General features: G+C 39.6%; 1 pseudogene and 1 gene segment (V, D, J or C); one reads left to right on the forward strand and one right to left on the reverse strand.

Annotated features, from left to right (window-relative positions):
- Window positions 1–21,612, reverse strand: part of LOC117717745 (immunoglobulin lambda variable 2-like) — a 635,157-nt gene that overhangs the window by 266,469 nt on the left and 347,076 nt on the right.
- Window positions 14,027–14,690, forward strand: LOC117717746 (small ribosomal subunit protein eS8 pseudogene; annotated as a pseudogene).

Raw genomic sequence — 21,612 nt, forward strand, 5'->3', positions numbered from 1 at the left:
TAGACAGATAGCCTTAAAGGCACCAGAGATTCACAAAATATGGCATGCAAAATCATTTCATTACTAATAGATTTTTTGACTAGGAGATATGTCTGCTCCTGACAGTACCCCTTTCCATACTTCAAAGAAGATACTGAGCATCATTACCTTCATATGGAGTTGCTCCAGTTGTGGCAAGGTAGCCACTGGACAAACATTGCCCTAATTCAAAATTGCAGATAAAAATATACTGTTCAGGAAAGTACACAAAATGCAGGATAGCCAACAGCTTAGCTCTGTCAATACAGGGTAAGCTAGTCCTTAATAAGTCCTGCCTCACTTAATGTTGGTCAGATGGTTTTGAGCCAGAAGGCTGAAGATAGATGCTCCAACATTTTGAAGAATATAGGGAATGGTGCAGGTGGTCGGCTGTCCTTAATAAATTGTATTTTTTCTACCTATGTTTTTGTGCTTCCTTTATATTCAATTAATATTTAATTCATTCTCAGCTCTCTGACAGTGTTGAAGAACAATTATAATCTCATAAACTTAAGTTGTTTAGCATTAAGGAAGGAGATCTAGGTTTAAAAGAATGGTTTTCAGATAGCAATACAAGTGAAAATTAATAAAACGCAGGCACAGAATTATAAATTCTTTAAATTAGGATAGATGATAGAGTAATTTATCTTAATGATCAAATTCAGTGGACTGGATTTTATAAGTGCATATCATATCTTTCAATTTACATAATTGTTATAATTATGTTCAATGTATGTCAGAGAAAAGTGCCATTTAAAATGGACAAAAGGAGAATTTGTTGTGGGGTTGGTCTAATGCTGCTTGTATTATGTTAATCTGGGACTCCAAAATTGCATAAGAATACACTGAGGGAACCCTGCCCCCAGTTAATTTTGATTTGTTAATAAAGTTATTGGTGGTCAATGTCTGGGCAGGGAGAAAGAGACAGGACTTTTATGAATCCCAAGCAAAAGACAAAGAAAGGAAGAAGAGTGAGAGATCTGTCATGATAGGAGAAGAAGAGGAGAGACACCATGCCTGAGAGATATGGGACAGAAAGCATAGACACCATGTAGGAGCAGGTAAAATACAGCCTGAGAGGGTTGCATGTCTGGGTCCAGGGAAGCTAAGATGCAATATAGGTTTTAGTAATAACTTGGGAATAGCAGAGAGAGGTAGGTTAGCCATGTGGAGGTTAGGAAATGGCCTAGATATTGAGCTGTTTAAGTTATATAAAAATATAAAGCCTGAGTATATACATCTTTCATTTAAAAACCCATAGCATTGGGGCAGGTAATGAGAAGTAAGCTGATGCTTTTAGGATTAACTAAATAGATTAATTTGGTACTGCAACAGTCATCCAATAAATGTGTCAGGGAGATACTTCCTGAAGGAGAAATACAAAGTAAACAAAATCATATTTTTATATAAAGCAGCCTTATGCCCACTGCAAACATTGACACTTATGTATGTATGCTCATGCCTTGCTGGCTCTCAACTAAGGTAGGAACAAAGTCACTCTTTCCTACCATTGACCATGCCAAAAACCTGGCAGTTTAATAATACAGAAAATAGAAATTTAGAAGAAACTGAAAAATTGTGATGAAGGAAATTGTGTGAGTAATCCATTTGTCCCAGACAGTTGTTTTTATTTTGTTATTATAATCAATAAGAGGATGAGTACATCTTACTTAGTTTTTAAAATGTTTCCATTTTCACTGACATCCAATTACAGCAAAACATGGTGTACCTTGAATTTAACTACTACTTATTCTTCTGATGTGAGCGTAGACAGTTAATATAATTGTATAGATAGAATTCTTAATAATATAGATTTGTGATTTTCTTTGACTCTTTCACGGAGCATTCTTTGTCACCTTTCACTATTCCAGTGGTATGCAATTCAGAGCTTTAGAAATAAAGGATAGTTCATGGGATGAAAGAGCTCTATTACATTTTCATACCAACTGTATGTAGATTTTAACATTTACATAATGCAAGGGTGTGGGGAGCCGACAGAAGGCAGCTATCATCCTTGCAGCCATCTTAAGCCATATACCCTGATAAGAGACTTGATTACATCAGCCTACAACAGCTGAGCACACTCTGATAACATCTTGGTTTAGATACCTAGAATCTTTCTTTGGCTGTGTGAGACTTAAAGGTGTGTAACTTAAGGGCGTGACTTAGAGATCAGATTTAGAGAGAAGGCCTAAGGGCATGACTTAAAGGTGTGACTTAGAGGCATGGCTTAGAAGTGAGACATATAAAAGGCGAGAGGCAGACAGAAGAAAGCAACAGATTATTAGGCACTCAGAAGTACAACTTGGAGTTAGTTATTAGACATTAGACAGTACAACTTGGAACTAGGAATTAGGTTAGACAGTACAACTTGGAGTAAAACTTGGAGTAGGAATTAGGCATTGAGGAAGAAGACACTTGGACTAGAGACCTCGGAAGAATTATTAGGTATTTGGCACTTGGCACTTGGAGGAAGAACTCGGAATTAGACATTAGGCACTTAGCACTTGGAAGAAGTAACTTGGAACTTGGAGGCACTAGATACTAGGGACTAGGAACTAGGGACTAGGAACTCGAGACTTGGGACTTGGAGAGAAGAGAGACTGAAGAATAAACAGGATTGAATCACACTCTGTCTGGTCTCCATTCCTTGCATCTGCCCTCACTCTCTCTCTTGCTGAACCCTGACCTGCAGACCGGAGCTGCTTGGAGCAGTAACAAATTAGTCCCCAAGGCTTTTGGCAGTGCGGATCCCAACATTGATAGAACAGTCCCCAACATTTTTGGCCCCCAAATATGGGGCAGCTTGGGCCGCAACATTTTTGGCACCCAACGTGGGGCAGCAAGAACAAGAGACCCAGTGAGGGACGTTACTGGAAGAAGGATCTGCCGAAAATTCAGAAGTGAAATGAAGGTGATCATCACAGGAATCTGCTGCAATGAGAAAGGTAAGTCATATTAATGAAAATGGGGTAAGAAATAAGTCAGCCTGAACTCAACTCTCTGTTTTTATCTTGTTGTTTGCTGCTCACGTGTGTTAATTGTCTGCTTTTGTTTCATCGTTTGAATGCTGTCTTTCATGTTCAAAATAAAAAGAAACATATTTATCCAAAATTAGGATCTAAAATACACCCAAAGGTTGATGATGATTTGTCAGAGCTAGATTGTGCTAACCTAGAGGAAGAGGCAGTGGAACATTATGACCCTGAATCGCCCTCTTCTGGAAGACCCCCTTCCTATGCACCTCCACCTCCAAGTGCTCCCCCAATGGAGATGGTGGTTATAGATCCCAGATGGGAATTACAGGAAAAATATCTGTGCTTAAACAACAAATACAGTTAGAAAAAGAGGATCAAGACTTAATTAGTCAGCTACAAAAAGTAAAGACAGGAAAGATGTCTCCAGAGGTAAACTGCAAAAATCTCCTGGCTCCTTGCGTTCCTCAACCAGGAGTCCAAAGGCAGCCCATATGATCTAGCTTAAGATTAGCCACAGACCATCCAGAGAAGGGAGAAGCTGAGGGTTTCCCTGTGTCTGAGACCAGAGATGCTCAAGGGGTTGCCTGGAGACATCACACAGGGTTTAATTTTCAAATTGTTAAGGAATTTAAAAATGCAGTATCACAATATGGTGCCACTGCTCCCTTTACTCTTGCAATTTTAGAGCCTGATGCAGAGGAGTGGCTGACTCCTAGTGATTGGAATACATTAGTGAGAGCAGTTCTTAGCAGTGGTGACTATTTTATTTGGAAATCAGAGTATCATGAGAATTGTAAAGAGACAGCTAGGAGAAACATTCAGGCAGGCAATGGTTGGTCTTTGATGCCTTAGTAGGAGAAGGGCATTTGCTTCTAGTGTAACCAGATGCAATATGATCCAGGTTTATTTGCTCAAATTCAAAATGCAGCAATGAAGGCTTAGCATAAACTCCCAGCAAAAGGGAACCCTAGTGTGTCCTTAACAGCAGTCAGACAAGGACCGGATGAACGATTTTCTGATTTTGTTCATCAATTAATGACAACAGCAGGAAGGAGTTTTGATAATGCAGAGACAGGTTTGGATTATGTGAAACAACTTGCATATGAAAATGCCAATCCTGCCTGCCAAGCGGCCATTAGACCCTACAGGAAAAAGACAGACCTTACGGGGTATATCAGACTCTGTTCTGATATAGGTCCCTCCTACCAACAGGGCTTAGCTATGGCAGCTGCCATGCAAGGACAATCAGTAAGAGATTTTTTGGCTAGTAGAAACCAAAAGGCCTGTTTTAAATGTAGCAAGCCTAGACACTTTGCAAGAGATTGTGAGGCAGAAAATGAGTTAAGCCAGAGACAGCCCAGAAAGCAGCCTGGGCTCTGCCCACTTTGCAAATGTGGAAGGCATTTGGGCTAGTGAATGTAGGTCCAAAAGAGACTCACAAGGAAACATCCTTTCCCATAATCAGGAAAACGGGAACAGGGGCCAGCTCCAGGCCCCGAACCAACACAAGCCAAAACAGGCTTATGGAACAGTCAGTTTCATGCCAACAAACACCAATCCCTTTCAGAACTTAGTCAAGCAACACCAGGAAGCACAAGACTAGACCTCAGTTCTGCCACCCACATAGCATTAGCCCCAGAAATGGGACCTCAGGCCTTACCCACTGGAGTGTTTGGACCACTCTATCCAAATGTGTTTGGCCTGATAGTGGGAAGAAGCAGTACTACTATGCAGGGACTACAGATTTTTCCTGGAGTAATAGATAATGATTATCAAGTTGAGATTAAGGTAATGGCACAGGCAATTCAGAATATAGTCACCATTCCTACAGGAAGAAGGATAGGTCAACTATTATTACTTCCATTGTTCCCTACTAATCACATATATAAGAGTCCTAAGAGAGGAGATCAAGGCTTTGGTTTCTCTGATGCATACTGGGTACAGCCTATAGTTAAACAAAAACCTATCATGACACTATGGTTGGATGGGAAGGAATTCCAAGGCTTGGTTGACACAGGAGCTAATGTGACTATCCTAAAACAAAGCAATTGGCCTGCCACCTGGCCTCTGACCCCAACTTTAACCAATTTAAGGGGTATTGGCCAAAGTCAAAATCCACAACAAATCTCTAAGGTGCTGACATGGAAGGATAAAGAAGGAAATACAGGAAATATACAACCCTATGTCATTCCGTGCCTTCCTATTAATCTCTGGGGCAGAGATCTGTTATCCCAGTTGGGATTGATTATGTGCAGCCCTAATGAAGTAATCATAAATGATAAACTCTGGATTTTCCCCCAAGGAAAGGATTAGGAAAAAGTGAAGAAGGGATTATCTAACTTAGATCAGGCCATAAAGGCTCATGAGTTACCTCACCTTAATTCTAAAACTTTAAAAATTATGTTCAAAATTACCAGAGAACAAGCTAGACAAATTGTTAAACAATGTCAATCATGTGTTAAACTTTTACCAGTTCCTCATTTGGGTGTAAATTCAAAGGGACTGATACCAAACAGTATCTGGCAAATGGATGTTACTCATTATAATGAATTTGGCAATCAAAAATATATACATGTATATGTAGATACATACAGTGGTTTTATTTATGCAACATTACAATCTGGAGAAACAAGCAAGCATGTGATCACTCATATGCTTGCTGCAATTGCTGTACTGGGTGTGCCTAAACAGATAAAGACTGACAATGGCCCAGGTTATACAAGCTCCAGTTTCCATCAATTCTGTGAAAAATTGGGAACACTACATAAAACGGGTATTCCATATGATCCACAGTAATGAATAGAATCCCCTCTTTGTATTTTTCAGGGGTAATTTGCCATTCTGAGATTTTTTTTTTACTTCAGCATGCATTCTTTCCAGGATATTTATATCTGGATCAGCCAATAGGAAGTCATCCATATAATGGTAAATAATGTACTGGGGAAATTGTGAATCATCTCCAATAGCTGCTGTACAAAATATTGACACAGGGTAGGGCTACTTAACATTCCTTGTGACAGGACTTTCCAATGATAGTTTCTTATTGGGTGATCTCTACTGAAGATAGGTACTGAAAAAACAAACCTCTCCTTATCATGTTCATGTAGAGGAATTGTGAAAAAAGCAGTCATTTAGATCAATCACTATAAAAGGCCATTCCTTAGGCAACAAGGAAGGAAATGGGATTCCAGGATGCAAAAAATGCAGTTGTTGAATACTCTTATTAGTCATTTTGAGATCTGTCAACATTCTTCATTTGCTAATTTTTTTAAATGACAAATACAAGAGAATTCTAAAGGAACATGGACTCCTCTATATGCTGAGCCTTAAGCTGCTCCTAAATTAGCTATTCTAATGCCTGTAGTTTTTATTCTGTTAGAGCACTGATCAATCCAAATGAGTTTGTTAGTCAACAACCTTAGTGGTAAGGCTGTTGGTGTTTTATTAGCAGTGGCTCCTTGGGTTGGAGCTAAATTGTCAGCCTCTGCTCTATCTTGTTCGTGGATAGCCTGGACAGTCTGAAACTGTCTTTTAAATCATTCCCTAACTAATTTAATTTTTTTAAAATTAGGAACCTGACCAGTTTTGTGGCCAGACACTAAAACTGAGGGGATATTAATTTTTGTTATCCATGTCTGTAACAGATCTCTTCCCCATAAGTTAATGGCAATATCAGCTACGTATGACCTCAATTTTCCTACCTGATCTTCAAGTCTTGTACATTTAGTACAAGACTAGCCATCAAGCCATCTAGTGATTTGCTTTATTTGGCATAAAGTCCTAACTCCTTGAAATTAGATGGCTACTTCTTGAGTGACTAACTTGCAAGCCAAGATTTTGGAGAGATAAAGGTGACATCTGCTCCAGTGTCAACCATTCCTTCAATCTCTATATTGTTTACTAGTATTCTTAATTTTGGCTTTTAATCTCTACAGAAGTTTGCCAAAATACTTGTTTTTGTCCTGCTTTGTTGAATTGTCTATAAGACTTGCCTCAGACTTGTTATGTGGTCTCACAACATCTTTTTTTGAAGGAATGATATTTAATTGTCCTGCCTAAGAGAAAGCTTTCTGCCTGGCATTGTTGTTTGCAAGAGGTCCCCCCACTGGGAGTTTTTTGGTAAGGTGTTGAACCAATTGCCTGTTGTCCCTATCTGAATGTTGGCTTTTGCCACATCTTTGACATATTCAAGAAGGCATAGGCCTCTTTGGGGATTAATTTGTTTTTTCCTGTAGTTTATTCTGAGATGACTCTGCTCACCAAAATTAAAACATTTGAAATCTTGGTTCATCTCTAGGTCTCTAATGGCAGCTTCTCTTATTAAGGTCATATGATGTGAGCAAGGTCTAACATCAATTGTATGTCTAATGCACTCATCTATTGATCCTGACCTTGCCCTCAGTGGTCTGATTACTTCCTTGCATTCAGCATTTGCATTTTTAAAAAGGTTAAATACTCAATTATTGCCTTTCTTGCTGCCTGCTGGATCTGGTACATTCCTTTCCACAGCTGAGGTTAGCCTTTGCAAAAAGTCAGACAATGTGTCCTCTGAATTTTGCATGACTTGAGAAAATGGTTCAAGTCTTTTTCCTGATTTGGTGACTTTGTCCCAGGCACTTAAGGCGGCTAATCAACACAATGCCAGAGTTTCTTCATCATATACAGCCTGCACCTTGACCTCTACCTTCACCAAGCAGCTGATCTTTGGAAATACCCCTGGATCTATTTTGTTATGCTATCTTTCTTGTCTCTTCTCTCCACCATGAGAACCATTGTAAATGTGTGGCAGGTTCTAGAATTGCTTTTGTCATATCCTTCTGGTCTTTGGGTATTATTCTATTTTTAGTAGCCCAAAAAGTCAGAATTTGTTTAACAAATGGCTAATGTATTCCAAAATTAGTGTCATTTTCCTTAAATTTCATCAGTTCTAACACATCAATGTGTTTCCATTCAAATTCCTGATAACCCTGTGGATGATCATCATCTGGTCTTTGTTGCATACTAACCAGATAAACTAAAGTTTGTTTTCTAATAACCTTTGGTTGGCTTTCTTTATCTTCTGTCTCTACCTGAGTATTTTTTTTAATTGAAATTTTAAATTCCTTCCTTAGTCTGTGTCCATGCTTCATATTTCTAATTTTGTTGCTCCTCCTGTTTTTTTGAATTTGTGTATTCTCTGTTCAAGGTTCTGTCTCCAAATTTTAAGTTTTTCTTTGTATTGCAATTCTGATATTCTTCTATTGACTTATTTTGATTGATTAATTTTAAAAGGTTATTCTCCAAGTTTGTTTCTTTCAATCCTCATTATTTTCTTTTTGCTGCTCAGTCTGACTTGTGAGCTGTTGTTGTATCCTCTGTTCTAGCATCTTTTCCAGCTCCCATATCCCACTTTCATTTTCATCTTTCTTTCTCTTATTCTGATATATAATTTCCTGTGTTTTAATTCTAGTATTTCCTCTAGGCCATGTTGCCAAATCTTAAAGTTTGCTTCTTGTTGTTCATGCTGCTCTATAATTTTTTCCATCTCCTGTTCTAGGCCCTGCCTCCATAATCTTAGCTTCTCTTTCTGTTGTAATTCTGATACTGCAGCATCTGCCTTATTTTGTTTTACTAGTTTTAGTAAATTTTCCTTTAGACTTTGCTTTCAAATTTTATTTCTATATCCTTGATGTTGAGTCTGATCTGTGAATTGTTAAATCATTTTTTCTAGTGTCACTTCCAGCTTCTACCCCCAACCTTTATTCTCCTCTTTCTGTTGCTTATCTTGACCTATAAAAATCCTAAACCTCTACTTCAAGTGTTTCCTCTAGGTCATGTCGCCAAGTCTTAAGCTTATCTCTCTGTTGCCCAGAGTCATCTCTGAACATCTGAAGTTTCTGTTTTAGCATCTCTTCCAGTTCTTGTCTCTACTCTTCATTCTTCTCTTTCTGTTGCTTATTATGACCAATAAAATCCTGAACCTCTAGTGCTAGTGTTTCCTCTAGTCTATGTTGCCAAGTCTTAAGCTCATCTCTTTGTTTCTCAGTGTCATCTATCAATTTCTGAAATTTCTATTCTAGCATCTGGAAATTTCTCTTCCAGCTCCTGCCTTTAGGTTTTAGATCCATGTTGGAGCCAATTTGTTGCAGTAAATCTCCAACCTCAATAAGCCCAAGCAAAAAACCCACACAACTCTGTCACAATATTTATAAGCTGCACAGCTAGATTGGACAGATAAACCACTACACTATTCGATTCCCCAGCGGTGAAATCCCTTGCTTACTTGTGGTTTCTCCAGGCCATGTGGTTCAGCTCTATCTTCCTTTTGTCTCCTCTTTCTTCATCTTTCTTTCTTCTCTAAAATTTCCAGCCCCACATTTCCCTTTCACTGCCCAATCATGTGGTCTAACATTTATTTAACAAGTTAAAATGGGGATAAGATTCACATAACATTACCTGAGTATGTGATCCACTCCTCCTTGGGGCAGGCCCTCTTGAGGAAGCATCAAAATACAAACATTACTGGGGTAATCTACAATAGCACACCATTGAAAGTTACACTCCTGGACCAAGAATATTTGAACTACCACACTCTACTCCTTAGCCTACATAGGCTTGTTCAGGCACATGAAACTATGGAAGCCATACCTAGCCAATCAACAATGCAAAATACTTAGTCCAACTTCAAAAGTCCCCATAGTCTATAACAGTTTCAACAGTTTAAAAAATCTAAATTTTAAAATCTTTTCTGAGATTCATCTAATCAATTAACTGTCAAAAAGCAAATCATATACCTTCAAAACTCCAGGATATACATTACAATTTCAAAATTTCATAGAGAGGAGAACCAAAGAAGACCAAAAGCCTGCTGTGCTAACTCAAAACTCTGCATCACCAGGTCTATTGTCAAAATGCTCTTCAGGTATCCAACTTCTTTCTGCTTTGATGACACTAACATACTTCTTTCTTTTGGACTCATTCTACTCCTTATTATCACCTTTCCTCAACAGGTATCTTATGGTTTTGGCATCTCTAACATCTTGGAATCTCCATGCCAATTTCAGTTTCACAGATTCCTTTTCCAATGTCTGGGATTCACACAGAAACATCTGACTTCATCCAAAGGGGTTGGATCACTTTAGCTCTGACTTCTGTAGCAGGCTAGACTCTGGTTGACTCCACTCCACTGCTTCTGCTGTTCTTGGTGGTCATTCCACAATACAGAAATCTCCAATGTGCTTGGGTCTTCCACTGCATGTAGACTTCACCAATACCTCTTATAGCCTTTCTTCTTGGTGCCAAGGCTAAGCTCCTTTGTATGACCCCTTCAAAATTGGCACGTCAACTTCCATTGAGGCTGTGTTTCACCAGTGACATTTTATGGCCTCTTGCAATGCAAGCCTTAGCTGTGTACAGCCACATCATGCATGAATAAGAAACACTGTTATCTAATTCCAAGTCACAATGCTTGCCCTGGGATCCAGGTACATAGATGCAGGAGCAGGCATTAATTCCATCCTGGCACAAGTCCCATTTTAATAGGGGTTTGAAGCACAGTAGCCTAACTAAGGGTCAAAGCCACAGTCTTCTTACTATCTTACTTATTGTCACAGTTTCTTTGCTCAAGTGTATTGTTTTTTATATTACAAATACATTCAGCACTATAGAGAATTGGTGATGCCATAATGGAGGAACAACATGAAAATATGCAAATGACTCATGGCCAGAAATGATGCTAAATACCTCACATGTGTAAGAATTCTGACATAAAAATTGTCAGTAGTATTGCCTTTTCAAACTCCTTTTTTTTCAACCATTGTTCCCCATGTTTTGAACTCAAATATAAAAAGAGATCAGTCATTCATAAGTGGATAGAATGTGGAATAGTTTTTTTTTTTTAATTTTTCAAGACAGGGTTTTTCTGTATAGCTTTGGCTGTCCTGGAACTCACTCTGTAGACCAGGCTGTCCTCAAACTAAGAAATCCACCTGCCTCTGCCTCCCAAGTGCTGGGATTAAAGGCATGCATCACCACTGCCCAGCTTAGAATGTGGAATCTTACAGTGAACCTAGAGGAATGTATGACTTGGCAACCCCAGTAGCAGTACTTTTAATGAAGACATGAAACAGCAATAGTTTTTTTCACAATCGATTTCACATCTGGTGCTCTGGGGAGATTTTGTCATACTTCCTCTATGGTTCACATCACTGTGACCAACACCACCACTACTATAAGACTGACAGAAGTAGTCAGCCTCATCATCCTCCTCCACATTATTGATTGTCAGGTAGGCTGAGTTTGAAGAACTATCAATGGAGCCAGAGAATCTATCAGGAACTCCAGATGGTCTCTTATCATCTTCATAAATCATAAGGGTGGGGGAACTCCCCATGTGCTGCTGGTACCAGTACACATAGCTGCTTCCAATGTTACCAGTGCTGCGTTTGCAAGACAGACTGATTGTGCTTCTTAGAGATGTAGACACAGACTTTGGCTGAGTAAGCACAAACTGGGCACATGATCCTATAAGAAGAAAATAATAATAAAAAAACAGTTAGAAGAAGGCCACTCTATCCACAGTGGAATCTATGGGCCAAATATCCCAAGCAATAAATAATTATCATCCAATAATTCCATAAACCCATTCACCTGTTAAGTGACAAAGGAAGACAAGGAATAGTGGAGCCCAAGTCATGGTGAAAACACTCAGATTTTGCTTTCTAAGTACAAGCTATAGTGATAGCTAGGCAGCTCTTCTTATATGTCTCTGGGATTCTAAGTGCATGCTGGCTCCATGCAAATATCCTCTTCCTGTGCGTGTACAAACTATGCCTTTATTTCAGACTGGGTCTGACTGAGAAATTGCAAGACTACATATGGGGAGAATGTGGTCTTCATCAAGAGTTTGACGATAAAAATGTAAAAATGAATGGGAAACAGCAGAGGACTGGAGGCATAAGGAGATTCTTAGCCATGACATCCCATATGCAACTATATCCTGTTTCTAGGTTCCCCCTCTGGCAACAGTTAAACCGTTCATGAAATTACATTTCCCCTATCAGCATTCTGATTTAAAAATTGTCTCTTAACATAATTTTGTACATATCAAATAAAGCAGTAGGTAATTCATTTTACTTTTATGTAGAGAATCAGTACCTGGTTTGAGAGGCATACTCTTATTAAACTGTAGGAGTTTAGAGGTTATAATTTTGGTCATTTTGAGGTAAGAATTTATTAGAGGATTGGAATTAATGGTGGATCTCAGCAGTTAAGAATGCTTGCTGTTTCTGCAGAGTATGTGAATTTGGTTCTTAGTATCATTGTCAGACAGCTCAAACCTCCTGTAATTACAGCTTGAGAGGATTGGATGATCTTTTCTGGCCTCCTCAGACCAGTCTCCTTCATGTGCTTGCAAACACACACACACACACACACACACACACACACATTAATTTGTGGGGCTTATTATATTTACATTTTAGATTTTATCTCCTTACCCCATTCCCCTCACCACTCAGGAACCTCCTATCCCACCCCCCTCCTCCTGCTTCTATGAGGATGTGCCCCCACCTACCCCCTCACTCCCACCTCCCCACCCTCGAATTCTCCCCCACTCAGTGTAAAGCCTTCATGTGACCAAGGATCTCCTCTCCCACCTATGCCCTACAAGGCCATTCTCCCCTACATATACAGATGAAGTCATGGGTCCCTTCCTATGTGCTCCCAGGCTGGTGGTTTAGACCCTGGGGAGCTCTGGTTGGTTGGTATTGTTGCTCTCCTCATGGGGCCACAAACCCTTTCAGCTCCTTCAGTCTTCTCTCTAACTTCTCTATTGGGAAATTCTTGATCAGATCAGCGGTTAGCTGTGAGCATCTGTCTCTGAATATGTCAGACTCTGTCAGACCTCTAAGGAGACAGCTATATCAGGCTCTTGTCAGCATGCACTTCCTGCCATCCACATCAGCGTTTACCTTTGGTGACTGCACATGGGATGGATACCCAGGTAGAACAGTCTCCAGATGGCTCCTTCTTCAGTTTCTGTCCCACACTTTGTCTCCATATTTGCTCCCTCGAGTATTTTTGTTACTCCTTCTAAGTAGCACCAATGCATCCACACTTGGTCCTCCTTCTTCATGAGCTTCATGTGGTTTGTTAGTTGAATCTTAGCTATTTCAAGCTTTTGGGCTAATCTCTGCTTATCAGTGAGTAAATACCATGTGTGTTCTTTTGTGATTGGGCTACTTCACTCAGGATGATATTTTCTAGCTTTATCCATTTACCTAAGAATTTCTCAAATTCATTATTTTTAATAGCTGAGTAATACTCCATTGTGTACCACATTTTTTGTATCCATTCCTCTGTTGAATGACATCTGGGTTCTTTCCAGCTTCTGGCTATTATAAATAAGGCTGCTATGAACATAGTGGAGCATATGTTTTTGTTATATGTTGGAGCATCTTCTGGGTATATGCCCAGGAGTGGTATAGCTGGGTCTTCAGGTAATGTTATATCCAATTTTTTGAGGGACTGCCAGACTGATTTTAAGAGAATTAAGTATAAAGAGTAGTTTTAGTCTAACTGGAAAAAAAATGAAAAAAAAATCAGTGAAAGTTAACAAAGATTTTGGAGAAAAAATTCATCCTGTATCTGGCAAAAATTAAACTGAAATATTGGTCTATAATACCGTATAAAGAAAATACTATGAATTCCTTTTCATTTTTTAATTGTGAATTGATTGCAAGTTTAGTGCCTTTTGCATTTAAAAATTAATTTGTCATTTTGTTTTAGAGTTGTAAGGTACACATTTTATTATACCACATAATGTATATTAAGCAAGAATCCACTGTTGCTTCAGATTAAATTTTTTATACAAAATTTGAAAATAGGTGTTATAGACTAAGACTTAAATGAAGAGTAGATCATTGAAGTGTGTAAAATTACAAATTTCTGCCCCAGGTCCATCCTGGCAGCCGTAGTAAGAGAGGTAAAGAAGGCGGGGTCGCATTTTAGAAACTGGAAGCTTTGCGCTTCCTCTTTCCAGCCGGGCCGAGTGATGGGCATCTCTCGGGACAACTGGCACAAGCACCGCAAGACTGGGGGTAAGAGAAAACCCTATCACAAGAAGCGGAAGTATGAGCTGGGACAGCCTGCTGCCAACACTAAGATTGGCCCTCACCGCATACACACAGTCCGAGTTCGAGGAGGCAATATGAAGTACTGTGCTCTGAGATTGGATGTGGGGAACTTTTCCTGGGGCTCTGAGTGTTGTACTCAGAAAAACAAGGATCATTGATGTCGTCTACAATGCATCCAATAATGAGCTTGTCCGCACCAAGACCCCGGTGAAGAACTGCATTGTGTTTATTGACAGCACACCTTACCGGCAGTGGTATGAGTCCCACTGTGCACTGTCCCTGGGCCGCAAGAAAAGTGCCAAGCTGACTCCCGAGGAGGAAGAGATTTTAAACAAAAAATGATCAAAGAAGATTCAAAAGAAATATGACAAAAGGAAAAAGAATGCCAAAATCAGCAGTCTTCTGGAGGAGCAGTTCCAGCAGGGCAAGCTTCTCGCCTGTATTGCCTCAAGACCAGGCCAGTGTGGCAGAGCAGATGGCTATGTGCTCGAGGGCAAGGAGCTGGAGTTCTATCTGCAGAAGATCAAAGCCCGGAAAGGCAAATAAGCATCCTTCACAGCTCATGTAATAAAGGTGTTTGCTGTTCTATATGGAAAAAAAAAGAAATTATAAACTTCTGTAACTGTACACACAATTCTGAAAACTGGAAAATACAGTAAAAAAGACATATAGCACTTATATATATTATTGATGAAAAAGTATCAATTTCTAAACTGATAATGAATAAACAAAGTGTAATAATTAACATCTAGGATATGGATTCTGGAGGTATCTCTGTGATATTTCTTCAGGCTGTCCTTTAAACACACCGTACCATGACAATGAATTTCCTTTATTTTCTGAGTAGGAATAGGGAAGAAATATTGATGGTATAAGATTCTGCATATTGAAAAATAAGTACCCACACTGCCACACAGGAATGCTTGCATGCGCACTTATTAGCAAACACACACATACACACACACACACACACACACACACACACACACACACACACACAGGAATGATGCTTTTGTACAGCTTATCTTTGTTCAAATGCTGATTTCTCTGCCCTTATATCTTGTTTCAGTTCAGACATGGAATGTAATCTGTATACTAAGAATCTCCAGTTTCAACTGTGTAAAGAGTGCTTTCAATTATTTTCTGCCTTTCAATAAATGTTGATTTCTCAATGGGCAGGCAGAATAGGGAATAGTGTGGGAAGTCTACCAACAAGAGGAAAGAGATAGAGGTCAAGAGATTCAGCTCAGCCAGGAGGATGGAGGATTTGGAGCCATAAAGAAAGGCTCTGGGGAGAGATCATGGATACACTCATGAAGCCCAAAAAGCCAGATCACTAATAATATGGAAGTGTCATGGGATGGCTTGGAAACAGCCATGTTTTCATAGAAAGTAAAGATAGATCATATAATTGCTCAGCTATTGAGATTTAGTTTTAAATAAATCTTGGTTTCTCTGTGATTACTGGAGACTAAGTTAAGGTAAAGAAATGCAGTTGCCAGATTAATTTACTGTTACATTTCTATTAAAAAATTCACACACACACACACACACACACACACACACACACACACATACACACACACCTCACATGGTCAACATATGATTTGACTACCATCTGCTTTCTACATATTAGTTCTGAAGAAATGTTGAAAATACAGTTGGCAAAATCTTCAACTTGCATCCTAAGAGAAGCCCCTGTCTAAAATGTGAAGATATGTAGTACTGGGAAAACTTATCCATAGAGAAGAATATGTCAATATTTGTATGCTGAGACTACATTAACAAAATTAAAAATATTTAATTTCTGAGTCTTTTCTCAATGCTATGTAGATACTGTCCATGAAAATATAGCATTCTTTTGTTGGAAAACATATTTCTCTTGCCCAATACTCCTTTGGAATTAAGAAATTATGAAGTCTAGTTCTGAGTTCACTATTCATGTGGCCTATGGGACCAAGAAGCCAGAAGGATCATAGTGTAGCTTTATGGTAATAGTCCTCCATGGCATTGATCCTTTTGCAAGTGTGTGGAAGGAAGTAGTGATTTCTGAATGACTTGGTCTTGCTAGGTGCTCTGTCATCTCAAGACCAGACCAGCACTGCCCTCTAATGGGCATGAGCATCCATCAAAAAATATCGAAGGATAAGACAATTTCTTCCAGTGAAGGAATTGAAGCAGGTTTAAAGGAACATAGGTAGGCAAGGAAAGCAAAAGCAACCGTCTAGAGCCCTTTGCTTCCTTTTCCTAGAAAATTCATAAGGGAAAATAGTTAGAGGCACAAGGGCCTTGCATGATACCTGCCAACAAAGAAACGAAGGAGAAAAGGGTGCACTTAGGAGGTCACTGTAAATTACCCAATCCAGTATGTGCTTAACACACTTCCAGGCTGCTCTCATTCTGAAGAAGTAAAGCTGGTATTTTCTGCTCCATAGGTTGGTTTGTTTTTCCAAGTCATTTGATTCTTTTTTTCATGCCATAAAATGAACTTGAAAATTCTCTAAACAAATACCAACAGCTCAGTTATATAACTTGGGGTCTCTCTTGGGATTGGAAATGACCCATTCTCAAGCTTGTATATCTAACTGAAAATCACAGAGAAAAACTTGGAATTCATCCCAACCTAAGTCACACTGCAAGGCTACCTTCCACACTAAGTAATCCTCCTCCACATAGACATGGTAAGTGTTGGTATCAGGCTCTGAACCCAGTGACATCACATCTAAGCAACCCCTACCCCCATTGTTGCCAAGGCAACCTCCATACATTCCCAGAATCCACCTGACTACCGCCCACCTTTACCTAGGACAGGCTACGTCATCATCCATATAAAACAGGCAGAACCCCCTGATCTCTCTCTCTCTCTTCTTCTTCCTCTTCTTCTCTACCCCCAACCTTTCCCTATCTCCTGAATAAACCCCACATGGAACCCTTTGGTCTGGTGTGGTCTGTTTTAAGCTGAGCGTGGATGTATATCATTGGTGCATTGGGCCAAGAACAGAAGACTTCAGGAACCAACCTGTGCAGCCACCACCAACCGCAGCTGGCACTGGCTGCTGTGACCATGCAGGACTGTCATGTGGACCACAGCCACTACCACTGCTGCTACTTGTTACACCACATGGACTGCATCCTCCGCTACCTGCTGTTACCAACCACATGGATTTCCACTGCTGCTGCAGACCAACTCCACCCACCACTGCAAGGCTCACGAAACTTCCACCACATGAGCTGTGCCACTGTGGCCCCTCACATGGAGCAGTGCTCTGCCACATGGGCTAGGCAGCCAGACAGGCCCACACATGCTTCACATTTCCACCTTTCCTGATACCACATTGCAGAAGCCCACAAACACACACCAGCATATTGATTGGTAAGGAGCTTCCAATTGGTGGGAGGAACCCTAAATGCCCAGATAGCACCTGGCCAGACTTTCCTGGGCTGAGGAATTGGCATTTCAATGCTCCAGTTCATATGACTGGCCTCCTGGCTGACCTGCGACTTAGGACTTAGGCCATTGGGTGACTTTCCTCCTTGAAAGCTCTTCATAAATCCCCCAAGCTTTGCAGCAGCCAATAAATCCCTGGTACAAGGTTGAGCTGCTTTCTGGCGATCTCCAAGAGACCACCACCACCAGGGCCCCTAGATATTCTCATGAGAATCTGATATCTAGCCTGCCTGCCTGATCCTTTAACGACTTTTCTCTTGGGATGCCAATGCAAATAGTTCAATAATAGCCTCCTCATCACCCAATGGGTGCTAAATTGTCTTCAACTGTACCCTCAGACACCCCACTGTGTTGTCTTCTGAAAAAAAAACCTCAAATCTCTAAACTTAACGCCTGGTTTGAGACCTCCCAAACTGATACACCTCTGCAATAAGATATTGTATCTTATCTAGTACCCCCTAGATAATGGTTCAAAATGGTCACCTCATGGCATTCTAGACCCAATCATTTTAAAGTGTCTTCATACATACTGCCAGCAATCTGGTAAATGGAAAGAGGTTCCCTATATCCAAGCATTCATCTACCTTCACTCTAATCCCTCTATGTGTTCTGCCTGTTCCCTATCCCAGCTTCTTTTAGCCATGAAACCTACTCAACCACCTTTAGATGACACTATACCTTTAATTTCTTTCTCAGCTAGTTTATTTTTTGAGTAGAGAAAGGCTACTGATTTGTTTGAATTAATTTTATACCCAGCCACTTTACTAAATTTGTTTATTAGGTTTAGGAGTTCTCTGGTGGAAGTTTTGGGGTCACTTAAGTATACTATTATATCATCTGCAAAGAGTGAAATTTTGACTTCTTTTTTTCCAATTTGTATCCCTTTGACCTCCTTTTGTTGCCTAATTGCGCTGGCTAGGACTTCCAGTACTATATTGAATAGGTAGGGGGAGAGTGGGCAGCCTTGTCTAGTCCCTGAATTTAGTGGAATTGCTTCAAGTTTCTCTCCATTTAGTTTGGTGTTGGCTACTGGTTTTCTGTATATTGCTTTCACAATGTTTAGATATAGACCTTGAATTCCTGATCTTTCCAAAACTTTTATCATGAAGGGGTGCTGAATTTTGTCAAATGCTTTCTCAGCATCTAGTGAGAATATCATGTGTTTTTTTCTTTGAGTTTATTAATATAGTGGATTACATTGATGTTCTTCCGTATATTGAACCAACCCTGCATTCCTGGAATAAAGCCTACTTGATCATGATGGATAATTGTTTTAATGTGTTCTTAGATTCTGTTCGAGAGAATTTTATTGAGTGTTTTTGTGTCGATATTCATTAGGGAGATTGATCTGAAGTTCTCTTTCTTTGTTGGGTCTTTGTGTGGTTTAGGTATGAGCGTGATTGTGGTTTCATAGAATAAATTGGGTAGTGTTCCTTCTATTTCTACTTTGTGGAATAGTTTGAAAAGAATTGGTATTAGGTCTTCCTTGAAGGTCTGCTAGAATTCTGCACTGAAACCATCTGGTCCTGGACTTTTTTTGGTGGGTAGACTTTTAATGACTGCTTCTATTTCTTTCAGGGTTATGGGACTGTTTAAATAGTTTATCTGCTCCTTACTTAACATTGGTAACTGGTACTTGTCTAGAAAATTGTCCATTTCATCTAGATTATCCAATTTTGTTGAGTATAGGCCTTTGTAGTAAGATCTGATAATTTTTTGGATTTCCTCAGGTTCTGTTGTTCTGTCCCCCTTTTCAGTTCTGATTTTATTAATTTGAATACTGTTTCTCTGCCCTCTGATTAATCTGGCTAAGGGTTTATCTATCTTGTTGATTTTCTCAAAGAAACAGCTCCTGGTTTTATTGATTCTTTGTGAAGTCCTTTTTGTTTCTAGTTGGTTCATTTCAGCCCTGAGTTGAATTATTTCCTCCCATCTACTCCTCTTGGGTGTATTTGCTTCTTTTTGTTCTAGAGCTTTCAGGTATGTTGTCAAACCGCTAGTGTATGCCCTCTCCAGTTTCTTTTTGTAAGCACTTAGAGCTATGAGTTTTCCTCTTAGCACTGCTTTCATTGTATCCCATATGTTTTGGTAGGATGTGTCTTCATTTTCTTTAAATTCTAAAAAGTCTTTAATTTCTTTCCTTATTTCTTCCCTGACCACATTATCATTGAGTAGAGTATTGTTCAATTTCCATGTGAGTGTGGGCTTTCCCTTGTCTTTGTCATTATTGAAAAGCAGCCTTAGACCATGGTGATCTGAAAGGATGCGGGGGATTATTTCGATTTTTTAAATATCTGTTGAGGCCTGTTTTGTGACCAATTATATGGTCTATTTTGGAGAAGGTACCATGAGGTGCTGAGAAAAAGGTATATTCTTTTGTGTTAGGGTAAAATGTTCTATAAATGTCTGTTAAGTCCATTTGGTTCATAACTTCTGTTAGTTTCACTGTATCTCTGTTTAGTTTCTGTTTTCTTGATCTATCCATTGCTGAGAGTGGAGTGTTGAAGTATCCCACTATTATTGTGTGAGGTGCAATGTGTGCTTTGAGCTTTAGTAAGGTTTCTTTTATGGAAGTGGGTGCTCTTTTATTTGGCGCATAGATGTTCAGTATTGAGAATTCATGTTGGTTGACTTTTCCTTTAATGAGTATGAAATGTCCTTCCTTATCCTTTTTGATAGCTTTACGTTGAAAGTTGATTTTATTCAATATTAGAATGGCTACTCCAGCTTGTTTCTTAGGATCATTGGCTTGAAAAATTGTTTTCCTGCCTTTTACTCTAAGGTAGTGTCTGTCTTTGTTACTGAGGTGGGTTTCCTGTATGCAGCAAAACGCTGGGTCCTGTTTGCGTATCCAGCCCGTTAGCCTTTGTCTTTTTTTGGGAGGGAATTGAGTCCATTGATGTTAAGAGATATTAAGGAGAGGAGATTGTTGCTTTCCGTTATTTTTGTTAACAGTGGAGGCTTTGTTTGTGTGGTTATCTTCTTTTGGGTTTGTTGAAAGAGGCTTACTATCTTGCTCTTTCTGGGTATAACTGCCCTCCTTGTATTAGTGCTTTCCTGCTATTATTCTTTGTAGTGCTGGGTTTGTGGAAAGATATTTTGTAAATTTGGTTTTGTCATGAAATATCTTAGTTTCTCCATCTATGGCAATTGAGAGTTTTGCTGGGTATAGTATCCTGGGCTGGCATTTATGTTCTCTTAGAGTCTGTATGACATCTGTCCAGGATCTTCTAGCTTTTATAGTCTCTGGTGAGAAGTCTGGTGTATTTCTGATAGGTCTGCCTTTATATGTTACTTGGCCTTTTTCCCTTACTGCTTTTAAAATTTTTTCTTTGTTTTGTGCATTTTGTGTTTTGATTATTATGTGACTGTTGAGAACCTTACTCTTCCTCAACACTTTGGGGCTAAGTGCTCTGGTCAAAAGAGAGAGAGTGGGGCTCTTGGGGCAGGTGACGCAAAGAATGGAGAAAAGACAGTGTGTGATCAAGTCTCAAGTCTCAAGTCTCACACCAAGTCTCTTTTATTGAAGGGAATTCTGAGGTATTTATATGCTTTTGCCACGTGCCTTGCAGGTGTTGATATAATGTAAGCCTTACAGGCGTCTATAGCGTGGATAGCACGTGCACCATGCACCTTGCTGTCTTGGATACCATGTGCGCCTTACAGGCATATATGGCCTGGATAGCACGTGGACAGCACGTGAATCGCATGCCTTGCAGGTGTGGCTACCACATGCGCCTTGTAGCTGGGGGCAGTAAACAGCAACATCAAATATGTGGGATAACAGAGTGTGCTTCAGCTGTTGTAGGCTATTGAAAACCAAATCTCTTATCAGGGTATATGGTTCCAGATGGCTGCAAAGATAATCTAGCCGCTTTCTGCTAAAAGTCAGCTCCCAACATGTGATGTGAGGTATTTCTTTTCTGGTCTAGTCTATTTGGTGTTCTGTAGGCTTCATGTATGATTATGGACAACTCATTCTTTAGATTAGGGAAGTTTTCTTCTATAATTTTGTTGGAGATATTTATTGGCCCTTTAAAATGGGAATCCTTAC

This window comes from Arvicanthis niloticus, chromosome 12 (genome assembly GCF_011762505.2).
Source record: "Arvicanthis niloticus isolate mArvNil1 chromosome 12, mArvNil1.pat.X, whole genome shotgun sequence".
NCBI classification, from domain to species: Eukaryota; Metazoa; Chordata; class Mammalia; order Rodentia; family Muridae; genus Arvicanthis; species Arvicanthis niloticus.